The 21588-nt window shown below is 36.9% G+C and overlaps 1 protein-coding gene across 6 annotated transcripts in view; it reads left to right on the forward strand.

Moving 5' to 3' along the window:
- CPNE4 (copine 4) overlaps positions 1–21588 on the forward strand; it is a 676149-nt gene that overhangs the window by 207530 nt on the left and 447031 nt on the right. The gene's annotated exons all lie outside the window — the stretch shown is intronic.

Consider the following 21588-nt stretch of genomic DNA (forward strand, 5'->3'; position numbering starts at 1 on the left):
GAAAAAGCATAGATTTGTTGTATCTGCCTTCTCCACATTTTTTTTCCCTCTGTAAAACAATGTTTGGTTGGATGTCCTTGAGAGATGTTCTCCTGATTAAAATGGCAGTGTAGAGCCAACACACAAGCTACCAGTCCAATGTGTACAGTAGACTTTGGGGAAATCAATTTTTTTTTCATGTATTCATTCTAAATAGTTGAAATGTATATTTGTACAGTCTTTTAAGACCTATTCAAGTGATGCTTATGATATTGTTATGGTATACTCATCATAGATTCATGTCTTTTTTTAGTGTTGCCCTTGCTCTGTAATAAGCATTGTATCTGGTTGACCTACCAAAAGCCTGAAACTATACTAGTGTGGACTTAGGGACAGACTTAGTTTTTGCACATAACCTTGTACAATCTTGTGACAGAGACCAGCCACATAAGACATATATCTGGACTCTCTTGTATTATAGAATTTTTCTTGTTCTGAGTACGCTTGACATTACAGCTGACAAAAACAAAAACTGGTATTGCAGATGTTTTCTAAAATCTTTGAAGCTAAATGTCACATGCAGTATTGACTTTGCAGCTACTAATTTTGACACCTTTTAGATCTGTGTGGAAATGTGTTGTATTGAAGCAGCAAACCAATGAGTGCTGCTTTTTTGGATATTTGGTTTTATTTTTGTTAAACACCACCCTGGTGTATTCATTTATACCATCTAATATATGACACACTGTTGTAGTATGTATAATTTTGTGATCTTTATTTCCCTTTGTATTCATTTTAAGCATCTAAATAGATTGCTGTATTGTGCTTTAAAAAAATTGTCCTGTATTTATATGTTAGCTCTCTAAACTTTCAGCAACTTATTAAATTTGTAAAATAAAGTTGTTAATTCCTATATTTGTATCATTTAGGAATTATTTGGGCTGCAAGGGAAATAAAAGTATTAGTTATTTATACAAAACATAAGTTTATTTTGCTCACATATTATCCAGGGTCAGCTAAAGCAAATTCTGGGGTCATTTGGAATCAAGGCATTTTATCCTGTTGCTTTGCCGTATTTCACCTGGAGTTTCTACTTTGGTCCAAGATGTTGCTTGACTTCTACCAACTGGTCTGCATCTCAGCCAACAGGAAGGAGATGGAGGAAAGAACTGCATGGCCACCTATTTTAAAGGATGTTTTCTGGAAATTATATCACTGCTTCTGCCAGAAGTTAGAGAGTATCACACCTAGCTGTGTGAGGAGGTTGGGAAAGGCATTTGTCATTTCAGGTGTGGTTATAGGTTACAACAAAAACCAGGAGCTGATTCCTCTGAGGACAAAAAGAATGGATACAGGGAGACAATTAAAAGCCTTTTCCACCACTCCTCACCTTAATATTGTAGAGATTAAGTGATACAAATGCATTTCATAAACTTAAATCCTGTATCCTTGACAGATTTTGTTTTTAAGATACTAATAAAAAAATATTAAAAAATTTTTAAAAATAAAATAAAAAAATAAGATACTAGTAGCACTATTCTCATGGGTGGGAATTCAGAAAACTAAATAGAAGTTAAAAGAATTGCCTTCTTAAAAGGACAATTGCTAGATAAAATCTGATTCTGAAGAGTGATTGTTGCGATTTGTTTTTGAAGCATTCAGTTCAGTTCAGTTCAGTCGCTCAGTCGTGTCCGACTCTTTACGACCCCATGAACTGCAGCACGCCAGGCTTCCGTGTCCATCACCAACTCCCAGAGTTTACCCAAACTCATGTCCATTAAGTCGGTGATGCCATTCAGCCATCTCATCCTCTGTCGTCCCCTTCTCTTCCTGCCTTCAATCCTTCCCAACATCAGGGTCTTTTCAAATGAGTCAGTTCTTCACATCAGGTGGCCAAAATATTGGAGTTTCAGCATCAACATCAGTCCTTCTAATGAACACCCAGGACTGATTTCCTTTAGGATGAACTGGTTGGATCTCCTTGCAGTCCAAGGGACTCTCAAGAGTCTTCTCCAACACCACAGTTCAAAAGCATTAATTCTCTGGCCCTCAGCTTTCTTTATAGTCCAACTCTCACATCCATACATGACTATTGGAAAAATCATAGCCTTGACTAGACAGACCTTTGTTGACAAAGTAATGTCTCTGCTTTTTAATATGCTATCTAGGTTGGTCATAACTTTCCTTCCAAGCATTTTTATAAGGAAAATACATACTGTTCATTGCATGCATGCTGCTCAGTTGCTTCAGTTGTGTCCGACTCTTTGTGACCCTACAGACTGTAGTCTGACAGGCTCCCCTGACTGTGGGATTCTCCAGGCAAGAATACTGGAGTGGGTTACCATGCCCTCCTCAAGGGGATCTTCCTGACCCAGGGATCGAACCCACACCTTCTGCATCTCCTGCATTGCAGGTTTTACCGCTGAGCCCCTGAGGAAGACCTATTGTTCACTGCCTATCCACATAAAGGATGGAGGGGACTGGGAGATGGATGGTGTATCGGTTTCATTTTACAGATGAAGAAATGAAATCTAGAGAGGGGATGCTATTTTTCCAAGGTTATAGAGCTAGTTAGTGGTAGAGCCAAAATTAAAATTCGAGATCTCTTGAAGAATATTAAATATCTTATCCAATGTACACCCCTACCTTCCCAAAATGACAATCAGTTGTAAAACGAAGGTTGATTAAACTGTCAAGGAAAGTTGCTAGAATTTTCTGAGACTGGCTAAGGGGACCTCTTCAGGTCACCTCAGCTCCAGGTTTTTCTTGGGACTGGAGTTAAAATAATGAGTGGCTCATTTAACATTGTCTCCTTGTCCTTTTGTTTCTTAGTGGCAGAGTTGATTTTGGCCCCCCATGACTACACTGTGGGGGTCCATTCTTTTTCACTTCTTGAAATTTGATGTTTTACTTGTCCTTTGGTTGAGGACGAGTACATTCTGAATTCAAGGATTCTCAACCTATCAGCTCCCGGTGCTCTTTGTCCTTACAGCTTTTCTTACCCACTCCACCAGCAGCCATTCCCCAAGGGCTGTGGGGGTGTCAGTTCTTCCTGAGTGTCACAGCCCTTTTCCCATCTCTTTCCTAGCATCAGGAAAACCTATTTCTATCTCAGAGTGTGAGTTATAGCTTCTTGTATGAACATAGGCAGCAGACTCTTCCCTCTGTCCCAGTAGCACCAGCTGCCTCTCTCAATTGTCACCTGAAATTCTGAATGTTGCTGACTAGTTGCTGAGGTATCGGTGCTTCATGTTTTATGCTTGCTGTTTTGTTTTAATGTTTAGTGGTATCTTTTTCTCACTTTGCCCTTTTCTTTGTATTCTTTTCTTTGCTCTCTCTCATTGAAGATGACTTTGATTCTTTATCGCAGAAATTTGTTTTCTGCTGTGTCAGGAGCTGGGTGCAACTCTTCCCCTAATCTCCTTTGGCAAGCTTAATTAATTCATATAATTGTGTTTTGCTAAGTGGGAAACGGTCACTTTACAAAACAACAATTACCTTATGAATCTACCCTGTCTCCATGTTATCTAATCTTATTACATGTCACTTGTTTCTCCTTTAAATGTGTATTTTTTAAATTAATTAATATTTTTATCAAAGGATAATTGCTTTACAGAATTTTGTTGTTTTCTGTCAAAACACGACATGAATCAGCCATAGGTATACATATATCCCCTCCCCTTTGAGCCTCTCTTCCATCTCCCTCCCCATCTCACCTCTTTAGGTTGATACAGAACCCCTGTTTGAGTTTTCTGAGCCATACAGCAAATTCCCGTTGGCTATCTATTTTACATATGGTAATGTAAGTTTCCATGTTACTCTTTCCATACATCTCAGCCTCTCCTCCCCTCTCCCCATGTCCATAAGTCTATTCTCTATGTCTGTTTCTCCACTGCTGCCCTATGAATAAATTCTTCAGTACCATTTTCCTAGATTCCATATATATGTGTTAGAATATGATATTTATCTTTCTCTTTCTGACTTATTTCACTATGTATAATAGGTTCTAGGTTCATCCACCTCATTAGAACTGACTCAAATTTGTTCCTTTTTATGGCTGAGTAATATTCCATTGTGTATATGTACCACAACTTCTTTATCCATTCATCTGTCGATGGACATCTGGGTTGCTTCCACGTTCTAGCTATTGTATGTTCAGCACTATTGTAAATAGTGCTGCAATGAACAATGGAATACATGTGTCTTTCAATTTTGGTTTCCTCGGGGTGTATATGCCTAGGAGTGGGATTGCTGGGTCATATGGTGGTTTTATTTCTAGTTTTTTAAGGAATCTCCATACAGTCTGCCATACGGGCTGTATCAATTTACATTTTCACCAACAGTGCAAGAGTGTTCCCTTTTCTCCACACCCTCTCCAGCATTTATTGTTTGTAGACTTTTTGATGCTGGCCATTCTGACCAGTGTGAGGTGATATATCATTGTGGTTTTCATTTGCATTTCTTGAATAATGAGCGATGTTGAGCATCTTTTCATATGTTTGTTAGTCATCTGTATGACTTCTTTGAAGAAATGTCTGTTTAGGTCTTTTCTCCACTTTTTTATTGGGTTCTTTGTTTTTCTGGTATTGAGTTGTATGAGCTGCTTGTATATTTTGGAAATTAATCCTTTGTCCGTTGTTTCATTTGCTATTATTTTCTCCCATTCTGAGGGTTGTCTTTTCACCTTGTTTGAAGTTTCCTTTGCTGTGCAAAAGCTTTTAAGTTTAATCAAGTCCCACTTGTTTACTTTTGTTTTTATTTCCATTAATCTAGGAGGTGGGTCATACAGGATCTTGCTTTGATTTATCTTATCGAGTATTCTGCCTATGATTTCCTCTAAAGGTTTTATAGTTTCTGCTCGTACATTTAGGTCTTTAATTCATTTTGAGTTTATCTTTGTATATAGTGTTAGGAAGTGATCTAATTTCATTCTTTTAATGTAGCTGTCCAGTTTTCCCAGCACCATTTATTGAAGAGGCTGTCTTTTCCCCATTGTATATTCTTGCCTCCTTTGTCAAAAATAAGTTACCCATAGGTGCATGGCTTTATTTCTGGACTTTCTATCTTGTTCCATTGGTCTATATTTCTGTTTTTGTGCCAGCACCATACTATGTTCATGACTGTAGCTTTGTAGTATAATCTGAAGTCAGGAAGGTTGATTCCTCCAGCTCCATTTTTCTTTCTCAAGACTGCTTTGGCTATTCGGGGTCTTTTGTGTTTCCATATGAATTGTGAAATTTTTTGTTCTAGTTCTGTGAAAAATGCCATTGGTAATTTGATAGGGATTGCATTGAATCTGTAGATTGCATTTGGTAGTATAGTCATTTTCACAATATTGATTCTTCCTACCCAGGAACATGGAATATCTCTCCATCTGTTTATGTCATCTTTGATTTCTTTTATTAGTGTCATAATTTTCTGTGTACAGCTCTTTTGTCTCCTTAGGTAAGGAGACAAAATAAAGGAGACATTGGTCTCCTAGATATTTCTTTTTTTTTGTTTGTTTTTTTGAATGGTGATGGAATTGATTCCTTAATTTCTCATTCTGATTTTTCATTGTTAGTATATAGAAATGCAAGTGGTTACTGCGCATTGATTTTGTATCCTGCAACTTTGCTAAATTCACTGATTAGCTCTAGTAATTTTCTGCTACTATCTTTAGGGTTTCTTATATACAGTATCATGTCATCTGCAAACAGTGAGAGCTTTACTTCTTCTTTTCTGATCTGAATTTCTTTTATTTCTTTTTAATCTCTGATTACTGTAGCTAGGACTTTTAAAACTATGCTGAATAATAGTGGTGTAAGTGGACACCCTTGTCTTGTTCCTGATCTTAGGGGGGATACTTTCATTTTTTCACCATTGAGCATAATGTTTGCTGTAATCTTATCATATATGGCCTTTACTATGTTGAGGTAGATTCCTTGTATGCCCATTTTTTGAAGAGCTTTCATCATAAATGGCTGCTGAATTTTTTCAAAGGCTTTTTCTGCATCTATTGAGATGATCATATAGTTTTTATCTTTGTGTTTGTGAATATGGTGTATCACATTGATTGATTTGCATATATTGAAGAATCCTTGCATCCCTGGAATAAACCCAACTTGATCATGGTGTATGAGCTTTTTGATGTGTTGCTGAATTCTGGTTGCAGATATTTGCATCCATGTTCATCAGTGATATTGGCCTGTAGTTTTCTTTTTTCGTATTGTCTTTGTCTGGTTTTGGTATCAGGCTGATAGTGGCCTCATAGAATTAGTTTGGAAGTGTTCCTTCTTCTGCAATTTTTTGAAAGAGTTTTAGAAGAATAGGCATTAGCTGTTGTCTAAATGTTTGATAGAATTCTCCAGTGAAGCCATCTGGTTCTGGTCTTTTCTTTTTGGGAGATTTTTTATCACAGCTTCAATTTCAGTGCTTGTAATTGGGTTGTTCATAACTTCTATTTCTTCCTGGTTCAGTCTTGGAAAATTGAACTTTTCTAAGAATCTGTCTATTTCTTCCCAGTTATCCATTTTATTGTCATATAGTTGTTCATAATAGTCTCTTATAATGCTTTGTATCCCTTCATTGTCGCTTGTAACCTCTTGTTTTTAATTTCTAATTTTGTTGATTTGATTCTTCTTTTTTCTTGATGAATCTCGCTAGAGGTTTGTCAAATTTGTTTATCTTCTCAAAGAACCAAGTTTTAGTTTTTGTTTTATTAAGAGCTTTTAGCTTTTAGTCTTATTAAAAGGAAAACTCCACAGAACTGCAAAAGCCCACTGTAGAGACAGAAGTTTATAAGAACAATAAAAATTAAGACAAAAATATATAGATATAAATATACACCCATAAGCAAAATCAAAACAGTCCAACAAAAATAAAGTACTATAGATTGACCTGGTGAACAAAGGAAACCAAAAATTATATCTATCAGAACAAACCTAACTAAAGCACAAACTGGAAAACAAAACTAAAGCAAGGTGGCAATTGGGGATTAAAGCAAAGAAAATAAACTAACAAATATGTTGAGAGGAAAGTAGAGAAAGTGAAGAAAGAAAGAATAGATATGCAAAGTTAAATAGAGATACATAAAGAAGATTTATATACAATCAAGATTAACTACAAGGGGAAAAGAACAGCAGGAAAAGCAAACAAAGGAATAAATGTATAAAAAATAATAACAGGTTTAAAATATAAAAGTTAAAATTTAAAAAAAGAGAGAGAAAAAAAGGAAAACTCCACAGAATTGCAAAACCCCAATGTAGAGGTGGGAGTTTGTAACAGCAATAAGAATGTGACTTAAATAAGAAATAAGTCAATTTTCTTATTTCTGTGCAATAAGAAAACAAGAAAAGCTCAGCAGCAGCAGCAGCAGCAGTGCCAATAAAATCAACAACTACAACAGAGGTGGGAAAAAGAAAAGAAATTAAAAAATCCAAAAGAATCTACAGAACAAGTCAAAACATAAGAATAATAAATGTTTTTCTTGAGTCACTGCTGTCAGAGCCCTTACCCTCGCTGGAACTCAGAGTCCACCTCACCCCTCTAGGGTGCTTTCCAATACTGCACTGGTCTCTGGACCTGCTGTGGGGGCAACTCAGACTCTCATATGTTTCTACTCCTGTATGTTCTTGCCTCCAATGTCCACAGCTATCAGAACTAGTGTGTTTTCTTTTGTGGGAGCTCTCAGTGTCCCTTTATATATTTCATAGACACAGAGTCTGCCTAGTTGATCATGTGGATTTAATCTGCATCTTGTATAACTGGTGGGAAGGTTTTTGGTCTTTTTTGTTAGCCACGCTGCCCCTGGATTTCAATTGGGATTTTATTTCCACCTCCGCAGGTGGGTCGTCCACTGGGGATTGCTCCTGAGGCTGCCCTGGAGGACTTGAGTCTGCTCCTGTGAGGGCCAGGTGTGGAGGTGGTGCAGGTGCTTGGGTCTCAGGGATTCTGGCAGCACCAGGTACTCAGCAGAGTTGGCGGCTAGGACAGCAGGAAATACAGTGCTCTAGAAGGGTATGGCAGCCAATGTTGGCCAATACACTCCAGTATTCTTGCCTGGAGAACCCCCATCCCTGAATGAGAAGCTTGGCAGGCCACAGTCTACACGGTCGCAGAGTCCCGACATGACCGAAGTGACCCTACACACATAGACCTCCTACCATATAAAGTAGGAGGTAAAGGGCATCAAAAAGGGAAGAGTATCCATTAAAAGGCACATGGCTTGAAAGGGCATGGCATTATTAAAAAAGACAATTGATTTTCTGGCAGGTGGGGAGACAGGTGATTTGAAGCCTGATAGTGGAAGACATTATATAAGTCTTTGACAATTCATCGGTCTTTGTAAGAGTCAAGGTTTTATGATAATTTGAGAACTGATGAAAGACCAACTGTAGGTCATGTGAAAGACTGTTGGTCATGTAGGAAGAATCAGGGTTAGGCAAATCAGCAAGTGCTCTTTGTTAGCTTATCCAGGCAGTAAGTGATGGGAGTCTAAACTAAGATAAGGACTGTAAGTACAGAGAGGGTGTGATGGATTTCGGAAATTTGAGTAGAGGAATCAAGAGGGCTTGTAATCTATATTGATGTAGATAGTAAGAAAGTCAAAGATGAGTGAGAATTTTGGCTTATGAGATGTGGTTATGGTAGTCTCAAAAGCCAAAAGAGGGATTAAAAGAGATTTAAGGTCTTGAAGATATCTAGAAAAACAACTTGAAATAGATTTCTAACACACAGAACCATCCCTGAACAGCAAATGTAGGTTTCTTTTTTTTTTCTTTTTCTTTTTCTTTTTTTTTTATACTCTTTTTTTTTTTTTTTAATTTATTTTTTTTTTCCAGTGGGTTTTGTCATACATTGATATGAATCAGCCATGGATTTACATGTATTCCCAATCCCGATCCCCCCTCCCACCTCCCTCTCCACCCGATTCCTCTGGGTCTTCCCAGTGCACCAGGCCGGAGCACTTGTCTCATGCATCCCACCTGGGCTGGTGATCTGTTTCACCATAGATAGTATACATGCTGTTCTTTTGAAATATCCCACCCTCACATTCTCCCACAAAGTTCAAAAGTCTGTTCTGTATTTCTGTGTCTCTTTTTCTGTTTTGCATATAGGGTTATCGTTATCACCTTTCTAAATTCCATATATATGTGTTAGTATGCTGTAATGTTCTTTATCTTTCTGGCTTACTTCACTCTGTATAATGGGCTCCAGCTTCATCCATCTCATTAGGACTGGTTCAAATGAATTCTTTTTAATGGCTGAGTAATATTCCATGGTGTATATGTACCACAGCTTCCTTATCCATTCATCTGCTGATGGGCATCTAGGTTGCTTCCATGTCCTGGCTATTATAAACAGTGCTGCGATGAACATTGGGGTGCACGTGTCTCTTTCAGATCTGGTTTCCTCAGTGTGTATGCCCAGAAGTGGGATTGCTGGGTCATATGGCAGTTCTATTTCCAGTTTTTTAAGAAATCTCCACACTGTTTTCCATAGCGGCTGTACTAGTTTGCATTCCCACCAACAGTGTAAGAGGGTTCCCTTTTCTCCACACCCTCTCCAGCATTTATTGCTTGTAGACTTTTGGATAGCAGCCATCCTGACTGGCGTGTAATGGTACCTCATTGTGGTTTTGATTTGCATTTCTCTAATAATGAGTGATGTTGAGCATCTTTTCATGTGTTTGTTAGCCATCTGTATGTCTTCTTTGGAGAAATGTCTGTTTAGTTCTTTGGCCCCAAATGTAGGTTTCTAATGCACTGAAGTATGTGTGTTACTTGAAGCCCTATATTTGAGAGATGTTGTTCAAAAAGAAGATGTAGAATAGAAGAAAAAATGGCAAAGGACAGAACCCCAGGGAAACGTCACTGTGCCTTTGTTGTTCAGTCATAAGTCATATCTGACTCTTTGCACCCCATGGACTGCAGCATGGCAGGCTCTTCTGTCCTTTACTATTTCCTAGAGTTTGCTCAAATTTGTGTCCATTGAGTCAGTGATGCTATCTAGTCATCTCATCCCCTAGCCCCCTTCTCCTTTGCCCTTCAATCTTTCCCATTATCAGAATCGTTTCCAATGAGTTGTAACAAGACCTGAATAAGTAATGCTGAATCCTGAGCAGAGTGATGATGGCTAAACATTTGAGTCAAATGAAACCTTTTAGAATCTTTCCAGTAAGTGATGTTTTGCAGTTATTATCTGACTCCAAATGAAACATTTTCTGCAGATATGGAAATATATGTCCAGTTTCAGAAAGACTTAAGTAGAAATAAATGTATAAAGTGATCACTGTGATGAGTCTAGTTATCGCCCATCAGCATACAAAATTATTTCACTATTATAGACTGTGTTCTCTTTGCCATACATTACATCCTCAAGAATTACTTGTTTTATAACTGGAATTTTGTACCTCTTAATCTCCCTTACCTTTTTATACATATACCCCTCCCCACCTTGCCTCTGGTAACCACCAGTTTTTCTTTGTATCTTCTTATGAGTCTTTATGTTTTGTTATGTTTGTTCATTTCTTTTGCCTTTTAGAGATCACATTTATTAATAAGTGAAATCATATGACATTTGTCTTGCTCTAACTTATTTCTCTTAGCATAATACCTCGAGGTTCATCTATGTTGTCACAGATGACAAGGTTTCACTCTTTTATGGTTGAATAATGTTCTGTTTTATACACATACACACGCACATGGGTGCTTGCATGCATGCTAAGTTGCTTCAGTTATGTCGGACTCTTTGTGACCCTATGGACTGGAGCCTGCCAGGATCTTCTGTCCATGGGATTCTCCAGGCGAGAATACTATAGTGGGTTGCCATGCTCTCCTCCAGGGAATCTTCCCAACCTAGGTACCAATGTCTCCTGCATTGGTAGGCAGGTTCTTTACCACTAGTGCCACCTAGGAAGCATATATATATTTATAACAGAAACATATATTGTTATATATATTTATAACAGAATATATATATATATATATATATATATACATACATATATACATAGGCTCCTCTGGTGGCTCAGTGGTAAAAAAAATCCACCTGCCAATGCAATAGATGCAGGTTCAATCCCTGGGGCAGGAAGATCCCTGGAGAAGGAATGGCCACCCACTCCAGTATTCTTCCCTGGGAAATCCCATGGACAGAGGAACCTGGCGGGCTACAATTCATGGGATTGCAAAAGAGACATGACAATGACTAAACAACAAATATATATATATATATATATATATATATATATATATGTGTGTATATATATATATAATTTAGCCATTAATCTCTTGATAATTAGGTTACTTCCATATCTCAACTACTGTGAATAATGCTGCAAAGAATGTAAGGGTACATAACCTTTCCAAATTAGTGTTTTTGTTTTCTTTGGAAAAATACCTAGAAGTAGAATTTCTGTATCCTATAGTAATTCTATCTTTAATTTTGGCTAGAACCTTCATACTATTTTCCATAGTAGCTACACCAATTTGCATTTCCAACAGTAGTGCTTGGTAGTTATCTTTTCTTTACGTCTTCATCAACACTTGTTATTTTGTGTGTTTTTGACAATAGGCATTCTGACAGGTCTGAGGTAATGTCTCACTGTGTCTTTGATTTGCATTTCCCTGATGATTAGTGATTTTAAGCATCTTTTCATGTGTCTGTTACCCGTCTGTATGTCTTCTTTGTAAAAATGTCTATTCAGATTCCCTGTCTATGTTGTAATTGGTTTTTTATACTGATTTGTATGAGTTCGTTGTATATTTTGTCTAGTAACCCCTTATCAGATGTCATTTACAAATATATTCTCTCATTCAGTAGGCTGCTTTTTCATTTTGTTGAAAGTTTCCTTTGCTGTGCAAAAGCTTTCAAGTTTGGTGTAGTACTACAAGTTTGTTTTTGCTTTTGTTTCTTCTGCCCAAGGAGATATCCAAAATAAATTTGCTATAGAAGCAATAACTGTGACATCAAAGCAACCTAGATGTCCATCAGCAGATGAATAGATACGGAAGTTCTGGTTCATATATACAATGGAATATTATCCAGCTATAAAAAGGAATGCATTTGAGTCAGTTCTAATGAGGTGCATGAACCTAGAGCCTATTATACAGACTGAAGTAAGTCAGAAAGAGAATGAAAGATATTATATATTAACACATATATATGGATTCTAGAAAGATGGTACTGATGACCTATGTGCAGGGCAGCAAAGGAGGCACAGACATAAAGAACAGACTTTTGGACTCAGTGAAAGTAGAGGGTGGGATGATTTGAGAGGATAGCATTGAAACATATACATTATCATATATAAACAGCCAGTGAAAGTTTGATTTATGATGCAAGGCACCCAAAACTGGTGCTCTGTAACAACCTGGAGGGATAGGGTGGGGAGGGAGGTGGGGAGTGGAGTTCAGGAGGGAGGGTACATCTGTATGGCTGTGGCTGATTCATACTGATGTAAGGCGAAATCCATCACAATGTTGTAAAGTAATTATCCTCCAATTAAAATAAATCAACCTTAAAAATAAAATAAATTTGCTAAGATTGATGTCAAAGAGCATACTATCTTATATTTTCTTCTAGTTTTTTTTTTTTTTTTTAATGGTTTCAGTTCTTAGATTTAAGTCTTTAGAATATTTGGAGTTCATTTTTGTATATGGTCTGAGAAAGTAGTCCAGTTTGATTATTTTGTGTATGGCTGTCCAGTTTTCCCAACACTGTTTATTGAAGAGTTATTTCCCAACACTTTTCCACATTGTATGTTCTTGCATTCTTGTCATAGATTAATTGACCATATAAACATGTGTTTGCTTCTTGACTATTTTGATTCATTGATTTGTGTGTCTTTTTTTGTGTTAGAACCAAGCTGATTTGATTACTGTAGCTTTTGATACTGTAGTATATTTTGAAATCAGGGTGAATGATACTTCCCTCTTTGTTATTCTCTGTAATGTTTGTTTTGGCTATTTGCTGTCTTTTGTGTTTTTATACAAATTTTGATTTATTTGTCCTAGTTCTGTGCAGAATGCCACTGGTAATTTCATAGGGATTGCACTGAATCCATAGATTTCCTTGGGGAATACTGTTATTTTAACATTAATTCTTGTAATCCATGAGCATGGTGTGTCTTTCCATTTGTTTGTATTGTCTTCCATTGCATTCATCAATGTCTCATAATTTTATTAGGAAAGGACTTTTGCCTCCTTAATTATACTTATTCCTAAGTGTTTTATTCTTTTAGATACAGATGTAAATGGTTTTTTTTTTTTAATTTCTTTTCTGATAGTTTTTTTGGTTTGTTTGTTTTTTTAGTGTATAGAAACACAACAGATTTTTGTATGTTAAGTTTGTGTTCTGTAACTTACTGAGTTCATTTATTAGTTCCACTAATTTTTTGGTATTGTCTTTAGGATGTCATCTGGGAAACAATGACAATTTTACATCTTCCTTTATAATTTGAATCTCTCTCTCTTTTTTTTTCTTGTTTGATTGCTGTGGTTAGGACCTCTAATACTATAATAAATAAAAGTGGTAAGAGTGAGCATCCATGTCTTGTTTCTGATTGTAAAAGAAATGCTTTCAGTTATTCACGGTTGTTGGCTCTATGTTTGTCATATATAGTCTTTACTATGTTGAGTTATGTTTCTTCTATACCCACCTTCTGAAGAGGTTTTATCATAAATGGATGTTGAATTTTGTCAAAAGCTTTTTGTGAATCACTGAAATGATTATATAATTTTGATTCTTCAGTTTATTATGTGGCCTATAACACTGATTGATTTTTTGATATTGAACCATTCTTGCATTCCTGGGATAAATCCCACTTTATCATGGTGTATTATCCTTTTAATGTATTGTTGAATTTGGTTTGCTAATATTTGTTGAGGATTTTTGTATCTATGGGCATGAGTAATATTGACTATAATTTTCTTTTCTTATGGTGCCTTTGGCAATGTGGTGTCAAGGTGATGCTAGCCTTATAGAGTGAGTTCAGAAGCACCCCTTTCTCTTAAAATTTTTGGAATAGTTTGAGAAATACAGGTGTTAATTATTCCTTAATTTTTGATAGGATTTACCTGTGAAGCTGTCTGGTCCTGGAATTTTGTTTGGTAAAGTTGTTTTTTCTTAAATTACTTATTCAATTTCATACTGGTAATCAGTCTGTTCATATATTCTATTTCTTTCTGAGACAGTCTGGGGATATTGTGTATTTCTAGGAATTTATCCTAGAAATTGCACTCATCTCACATACTAGCAAATACTCAAAATTCTCCAAGCTAAGCTTCAAGAGTACATGAACCGAGAACTTCCAGATGTTCAAGCTGAATTTAGAAAGGGCAGAGAAACCAGAGATCAAATTGCCAACATATGTTGGATAATAGAAAAAGCAAGAGAAGTCCAGAAAAGCATATACTTCCGCTTAATTGACTACGAAAAAGCCTTTGACTGTGTGGATCACAACAAACTGTGGAAAATTCTTAAAGAGATGGGGATCCCAGACCACCTTACCTGCCTCCTGAGAAACGTGTATGCAGGTCAAGAAGCAACAGACTGGTTGCAAATCAGGAAAGGAGTACATCAAGGCTGTATATTGTCACCTTGCTCATTTAACTTATATGCAGGGTATATCATGCGAAATACTGGGCTGGATGAAGCACAAGCTGGAATCAAGATTGCTGGGAGAAATATCAATAACCTCAGATATGCAGATGACACCACCCTTATGGCAGAAAGCGAAGAGGAACTAAAGAGCCTCTTGATGAAAGAGAAAGAAGAGAGTGAAAAAGCTGGCTTAAAACTCAATATTCAGAAGACAAAGATCATGGCATCCAGTCCCATTACTTCATGGCAAATAGATGGGGAAATAATGGAAACAGTGACAGACTTTATTTTCTTGGACTCCAAAATCACTGTGGATGTTGATTGCAGCCATGAAATTAAAAGACACTTGTTCCTTGGGAGAAAAGCTATGAAAAAACCTAGAAAGCATATTAAAAAGCAGAGACATTACTTTGGTGACAAAAGTCCATCTAGTCAAAGCTATGGTTTTTCTAGTAGTCGTGTATGGATGTGAGAGTTGGACTATAAAGAAAGCTGAGCACAGAATTTATGCTTTTCAACTGTGATGTTGGAGAAGACTCTTGAGAGTCCCTTGGACTGCAAGGAGATCAAACTCGTCCATCCTAAAAGAAATAAGTCCTGAAGATTCATTGGAAGGACTGATGTTTAAGCTGAAGCTCCAATACTCTGGCCACCTGATGTGAAGAACTGACTCATTGAAAAAGACCCTGATGCTGGGAAAGATTGAAGGTAGGAGGAGAAGGAGGCAATAGAGGATGATATGGTTGGATGGCATCATCAACCCAATAGGCATGAATTTGAGCAGGCTTTGGAAGTTGTTGATCAATAGGGAAGCCTGGCATGCTGCAGTCCATGTGGTCACAAAGAGTTGGACATGACTGAGCAACTGAACTGAAGTGAGGAATTTATCCATTTTCTCTGGTTATCTGTTTCATCAGTGTATAATTATTTATAGTAATCTCTTAACAAATGAACAAAATGAAGGAGGGCAAATGTTGACTGGATTCTGCCAAAAGAATGCACTAGTCATAGCAAATACTCTTTTTCAACAACACAAGAGACAACTTGATACATGGACATCACCAAATGGTCAATACCAAAATCAAATTGATGACATTCTTTGCAGCCAAATATGGAGAAGCTGTATACAATCAGCAAAAACAAGACCAGACCTCGAGCTAACTGTGGCGTAGATCATCAGCTTCTCATAGCAAAATTCAGACATAACCTAAAGAAAACCAGTAAAACAATAGGCCGGCCAGGTATGGCTTAAATCCTTATGAATTTATAGTAGAAATAATGAATAGATTCAAGGGACTAGATCTAGTTAACCATTTGTCTGAAGAACTATGGACAGAGGTCTGTAATATTGTACAGTAGGTGGTGAACAAAATCATCCCAAAGAAAAAGAATAGCAGGAAGGCAAAGTGGTTTTCTGACAAGGCTTTACAAATAGCAGAAGAATGAAGATAAGCAAAAAGCAAAGGAGAGAGGGATAAGTACATCCAATTAAATGCAGAGTTCCAAAAAATAGCTAGATAAGACAAGAAGACCTTCTTCAATGAACAGTGCTTAATAATAGAAGAAAACAATAAAAGGGGAAAGACTAGAGATCTCTTCAGGAAAATTGGAAACATCAAGGGTGGACTGTGCCCAAAGATTGACATAATATAGGGTAAAAGATGGTAGAGACCTAGTAGATGCTGAAGAGATCAAGAAGAGATGGAAGGAATACACAGAAGAACTAGAAGAACTATTAAAAAAAAAAAAAATCAATGAACCTGATTGCTATGATGGTGTGGTTAGTCACCCAGAGCCAGACATTCTGGAGTATGAAGTCAAGTGGGCCTTAAAAAACATTGCTGTTAATAAAACTAGTGGATGCGATGAAATTCCTGTAGAACTATTCAAATCCCTAAAGGAAGATGCCATCAAGGTTTTGCATTCATTATGAAAGCAAATCAGGAAGACCCTGCAGTGGACTCAGGACTGGAAAAGTTCAATCCTCATCCCAGTTCCCAAGAGGGGTAGTGCCAAAGAATGTGCTAACAATAAGACAGTTGCACTCATCTCCCATGTTAGTAAGGTCATGCTTAAAATCTTGCATAAGAGACTTCAGCATTCTGTGAACCAAGAACTTTCAGATGCCTGAGCTGGGTTGAGAAAAGGAAGAGAAATTAGAGAGCAAATTGCCAACATTCACTGGGTTTAGAGAAAGCAAGGGGATTTCAGAAAACCATCTATCTCTGTTTCATCAATTATGCTAATGACTTTGACTGTGTGGATCCTGACAAACTGTGGAAAGCTATTACAGAGATGGGAATATGAGACCATCTTATCTGTCTCCTGAGAAACCTGTATTTGGGTCAAGAAGCAACAGTTAGAACCCAATATGGAACAACTGATTGGTTCAAGATGGGAAAAAGGTGGAAGTAGTGACAGATTTCCTCTTTCCAGGCTCCAGAATCACTGCAGATGGTAACTGCAGCCTTGAAATCAGAAGACAGTTGTTTCTTGGCAGGAAAACAATGACAAACCTAGACAGTGTGTTGAAAAGCAGAGACATTACCCTGCTGACAGAGGTCCATATAGTCTAGGCTATGGTGTTCCTAGTGGTCACATATGGATGTGAGAGCTGGACCATAAAGAAGGCAGAGTGCCAAAAAATTGATGCCTATGAACTGTGGTGCTGGAGAAGACTTTTGAAAGTCTCGGACAGCAAGGAGCTCAAACCAGTCAATCTTGAGGGAGATCAACCCTGAATATTCACTGGTTGGCCTGATGCTGAAGCTTAAACTCCAGTATTTTGGTCATCTAATGTGCACAGATGACTCATTGGATAAGTCCCTGATGCTGGGAAAGATTAATGGCAGAAGGAGAAGAGGGTGTCAGAGAATGAGATGGCTGGATGGCATCACCGATGCAATGAACATGAACTTGGGCAAACTCTGGGAAATGATGAGGGACAGGAAGGCCTAGTGTGCTGCAGTCCATGGGGTTGCAAAGAGTCAGACACAACAGGGTGACTGAACCACAACAGCAACAACTATCTTTATGATCGTTTGTGTTTCTGTGGTGCCAGATGTAACTCCTCTTTCATCTCTGATTCTATTTATTTGGGCTGTTTTTCCTGATGAGTCTAGTTAAAGGTTTATCAATTTTTTTTTTTAATCTTTTCAAAAAAGAATGTTAGTTTCATTGATTTTTTATTTTTATTTATTTATTTATTTTTTTGGTCTGTTTCATTTATTTCTACTCTAATATTTACTGATTTCTTAGGTGGTTCAGCTGGTAAAGAATCCTCATACAATGTGGGAGACCAGGGTTCCATCCCTGGAGAATAGAATGGCTACCCACTCTAGTATTCTGGCCTGGAGAATTCCATGGACTGTACAGTCTATGTGATCTCACAGAGTTGGACACGACTGCGCGACTTTCACTTTCACTTTACTTTCTACTTTGAGTTTTGTCTGTTTTTCTTTTTCCAAGTTCCTTTAGGTATAAGATCATATTGTTTGAGATTTTTTCTTATTTTCTGGCATAGGTGTGTGTCACCATAAACTTCCCTCTTAGAACTTGTTTTATGAACTCCATAGATTTTTATTTAGATCATTATATTTCCATTTTCATTTGTTTCAATGTATTTTTTGCTTTGCTCTTTGATATCATCAGTGATCATTGGTTATTTAGTAGTGCTGTTTTTTTTTTTTTTTCTAATAGTTTACTTCCAGTATCTTAGTGTTGAGGTCAGAAAAGATATTTGAGGTGATTTCAGTCTTCTTAATTTTACTGAGACTTGTTTCGTGCCCTACATGTGATCTATCCTGGAGAATATTCCATATGCACTTGAAAAGAATGTATATTCTGCTGTTTGTAGATGAATGTTCTGTAAATATTAAGTACATCTTAATAACTGTACTTAATTAAAAAGTATCTTATATGGCTAGTGTTTTCTTTTTTATGTCTGAATATTTGTCCATTGATGTGAGTGTTAAAGTCATCTAGTTTTGTTACGTTACAGTCAATTTGTCTTTTTATGCTTGTTAAAATTTCTTTCTGTTTTTATACACCCAATCCTATTTAGAATGCATATTTATATTTTCAATTGCTATATGTCTTATTAGGTTGATCTCATTATGTAATGTCCTTTGTCTGTTCTAGTCTTTCTTTTAAAGTCTGCTTTGTCTAAGCACAGCTACCCCAGTTTTCTGTCTGATATAGAATTGTTACCCCAGTTTTTCTTTTTTCATTTGAATGGAATTATCTTTGTCCATTCCCTCACTTTCAGTCTGTTTATATCTCTAGATCTGAAGTGGGTCTGTTGTTGATGGCATATATATGGGTATATTTTTTTTTTAGGCCATTCACCAATCTCTGTTTTTTTCTTTTTTTCCATTTATTTTTATTAGTTGGAGGCTAATTACTTTCTCTTTTTCTGTTTTGCATATAGGGTTATCGTTACCATCTTTCTAAATTCCATATATATGTGTAAGTATACTGCATTGGTCTTTATCTTTCTGGCTTACTTCACTCTGTATAATGGGCTCCAGTTTCATCCATTTCATTAGAACTGATTCAAATGAATTCTTTTTAATGGCTGAGTAATATTCCATGAATTGGAGCATTCAGTCCATTTACACTTAGACTAATTATTGATAAGCATATACTTATTTCCAGCTTTGTTGTTTTCTGGTTGTTTTGTGGGTTTTTCTTTCTTTTTTTTCTCCTATCTCCTTGTTTTCCTCTCTTTCCATGATTTTATGCCTATCTTTAGTGCTATCTTTGGATTTCATTCTCTTTTTTGTGTGTGTATCTATTAAGGGTATTTGGATTGCAGTTACCATGAGGTTTATATATAACATTGTGTGTGTATATACATGATTACTTGAAATTGATAGTCTCTTTAGTTCAAGTGCATTTTAACAACCCTATATATTTACTCCCGTCACCTACATGTAATGTTTTTGGTCATATTACATATCTTTTTGTTTTGTATATTCCTTAACTACTTACTGTGGATATAGATGTTTTACTACTCTTACCTTTCAATCTTCCTACTAGCTTTATACGTCATTGATCCACCACCTTTACTGCTTGTTTGCCTTTACCAGTGAGATTTTTTTTTCATAATTTTCGTATTTCTAATTGTGACTTTCTCTGCATAGAGAAATTCCTTTAACAATTATTGTAAAGCCTATTTAATGTTGCTTAACCCTTTTTATTTTACTTGTCTGTAAAGCTCTTGATAGCTCCTTAAAATCTGAAAAATAACCTTGCTGGATAGAGTATTCTCAGTTGTAGGCTTTTTTCCTTTCATTATTTTGAATATAAAATGCCATGCCCTTCTGGCCTGTGAAGTTTCTACTGAAAATTCATGTGATACCTTTATGGGAGTTTTCTTGTATATAACTGGTTACTTTTCTCTTGCCACTTTTAAAATTATCTCTAACATTTGCTGTTTTAATTTCAGTGTGTCTTGATGTGGACCTCTTTGGGTTCATCTTGTTTGGGACTCTTTGTGATTCCTGGACCCAGATGTCTGTTTTCTTTCCCTGTTTAGGGAAATTTTCAGCTATTGTCTCTTTAAATAAATTATCTGTGCCTTTCTTTATTCTCCTTCTTGGATCTCTCTAATGCAGATGTTAATATGCTTGATATTATTCTAGAGGTCTCATAAACTATCCTCATTTTTAAAAATTCTTTTTTCTGTTCAGCTGGGATGATTTCCACTTCTTTGTCTTCCACTTCACTATTCATTTTCCCGTAACATCTAACCTAGTATTGACTCCTTCTAGTGTAATTTTAAAAATTAATTTATTTTTAATTGAAGGATAATTCCTTTAAAGAATTTTATTGTTTTCTGTCAAACCTCAACATGAATCAGCCATAGGTATACATATGTCCCCTCCTTCTTGAACCTCCCTTACATCTCCCTGCCCATCCCACCTCTCTAGGTTGATACAGAGTCCCTGTTTGAGTTTACTGAGACATACAGCAAATTCCCATTGGCTATCTATTTTACATATAGTAATATAAGTTTGCATGTTACTCTTTCCATAACTCAGAAAGCTAAGATCATGGCATCTGGTCCCATCACCTCATGGGAAATAGATGGGGAGACAGTGGAAACAGTGTCAGACTTTATTTTTGGGGGGCCCCCAAATCACTGCAGATGGTGACTTCAGCCATGAAATTAAAAGATGCTTACTCTTGGAAGGAAAGTTATGAACAACCTAGATAGCATATTAAAAAGCAGTGACATTACTTTGTCAACAAAGGTCTGTCTGGTCAAGGCTATGGTTTTTCCAGTGGTCATGTATAGATATGAGAGTTGGACTGTGAAGAAAGCTAAGCACCGAAAAATCGATGCTTTTGAACTATGGTGTTGGAGGACCATAGTTCTCCAACTCTTGAGAGTCCCTTGGACTGCAAGGAGATCCAACCAGTCCATCCTAAAGGAGATCAGTCCTGGGTGTTCACTGGAAGGACTGATGCTGAAGCTGAAACTCCAATACTTTGGCCACCTCATGAGAAGAGTTGACTCATTGGAAAAGACCCTGATGCTGGGAGGGACTGGGGGCAGGAGAAGAAGGGGACGACAGATGAGATAGCTGGATGGCATCACCAACTCGATGGGCATGGGTTTGGGTAGACTCCAGGAGTTGGTGATGGACAGGGAGGCCTGGCATGCTGCGATCCATGCGGTCGCAAAGAGTCAGACACGACTGAGCGACTGAACTGAACTGAACTGAGCTTTCCATCCATCTCACTCTAGTTTTTATTTCCATTATTGTATTCTTCAATACTGGTTGTTTCTTTATATTTTCTTAAGTCTTTCTTAAACTTCTCACTGCGTTTATTATTTCTTCTCCTGAGTTTATTGAACTTCTATGACCATTTCCTTGAAATGTTTATGGGAAGATTGCTTATCTTCTCTTCACTAAGTTCTTCTTCTGGAGTTTTGCCTGCTTCCTGGTTTAGAACATATTCCTCTGTATCCTCATTTTACCTAATTTATCTGTGTTTTTTACCCCCTATGTATAAATA

This window comes from Cervus canadensis, chromosome 7 (genome assembly GCF_019320065.1).
Source record: "Cervus canadensis isolate Bull #8, Minnesota chromosome 7, ASM1932006v1, whole genome shotgun sequence".
In the NCBI taxonomy this organism is placed as follows: domain Eukaryota; kingdom Metazoa; phylum Chordata; class Mammalia; order Artiodactyla; family Cervidae; genus Cervus; species Cervus canadensis.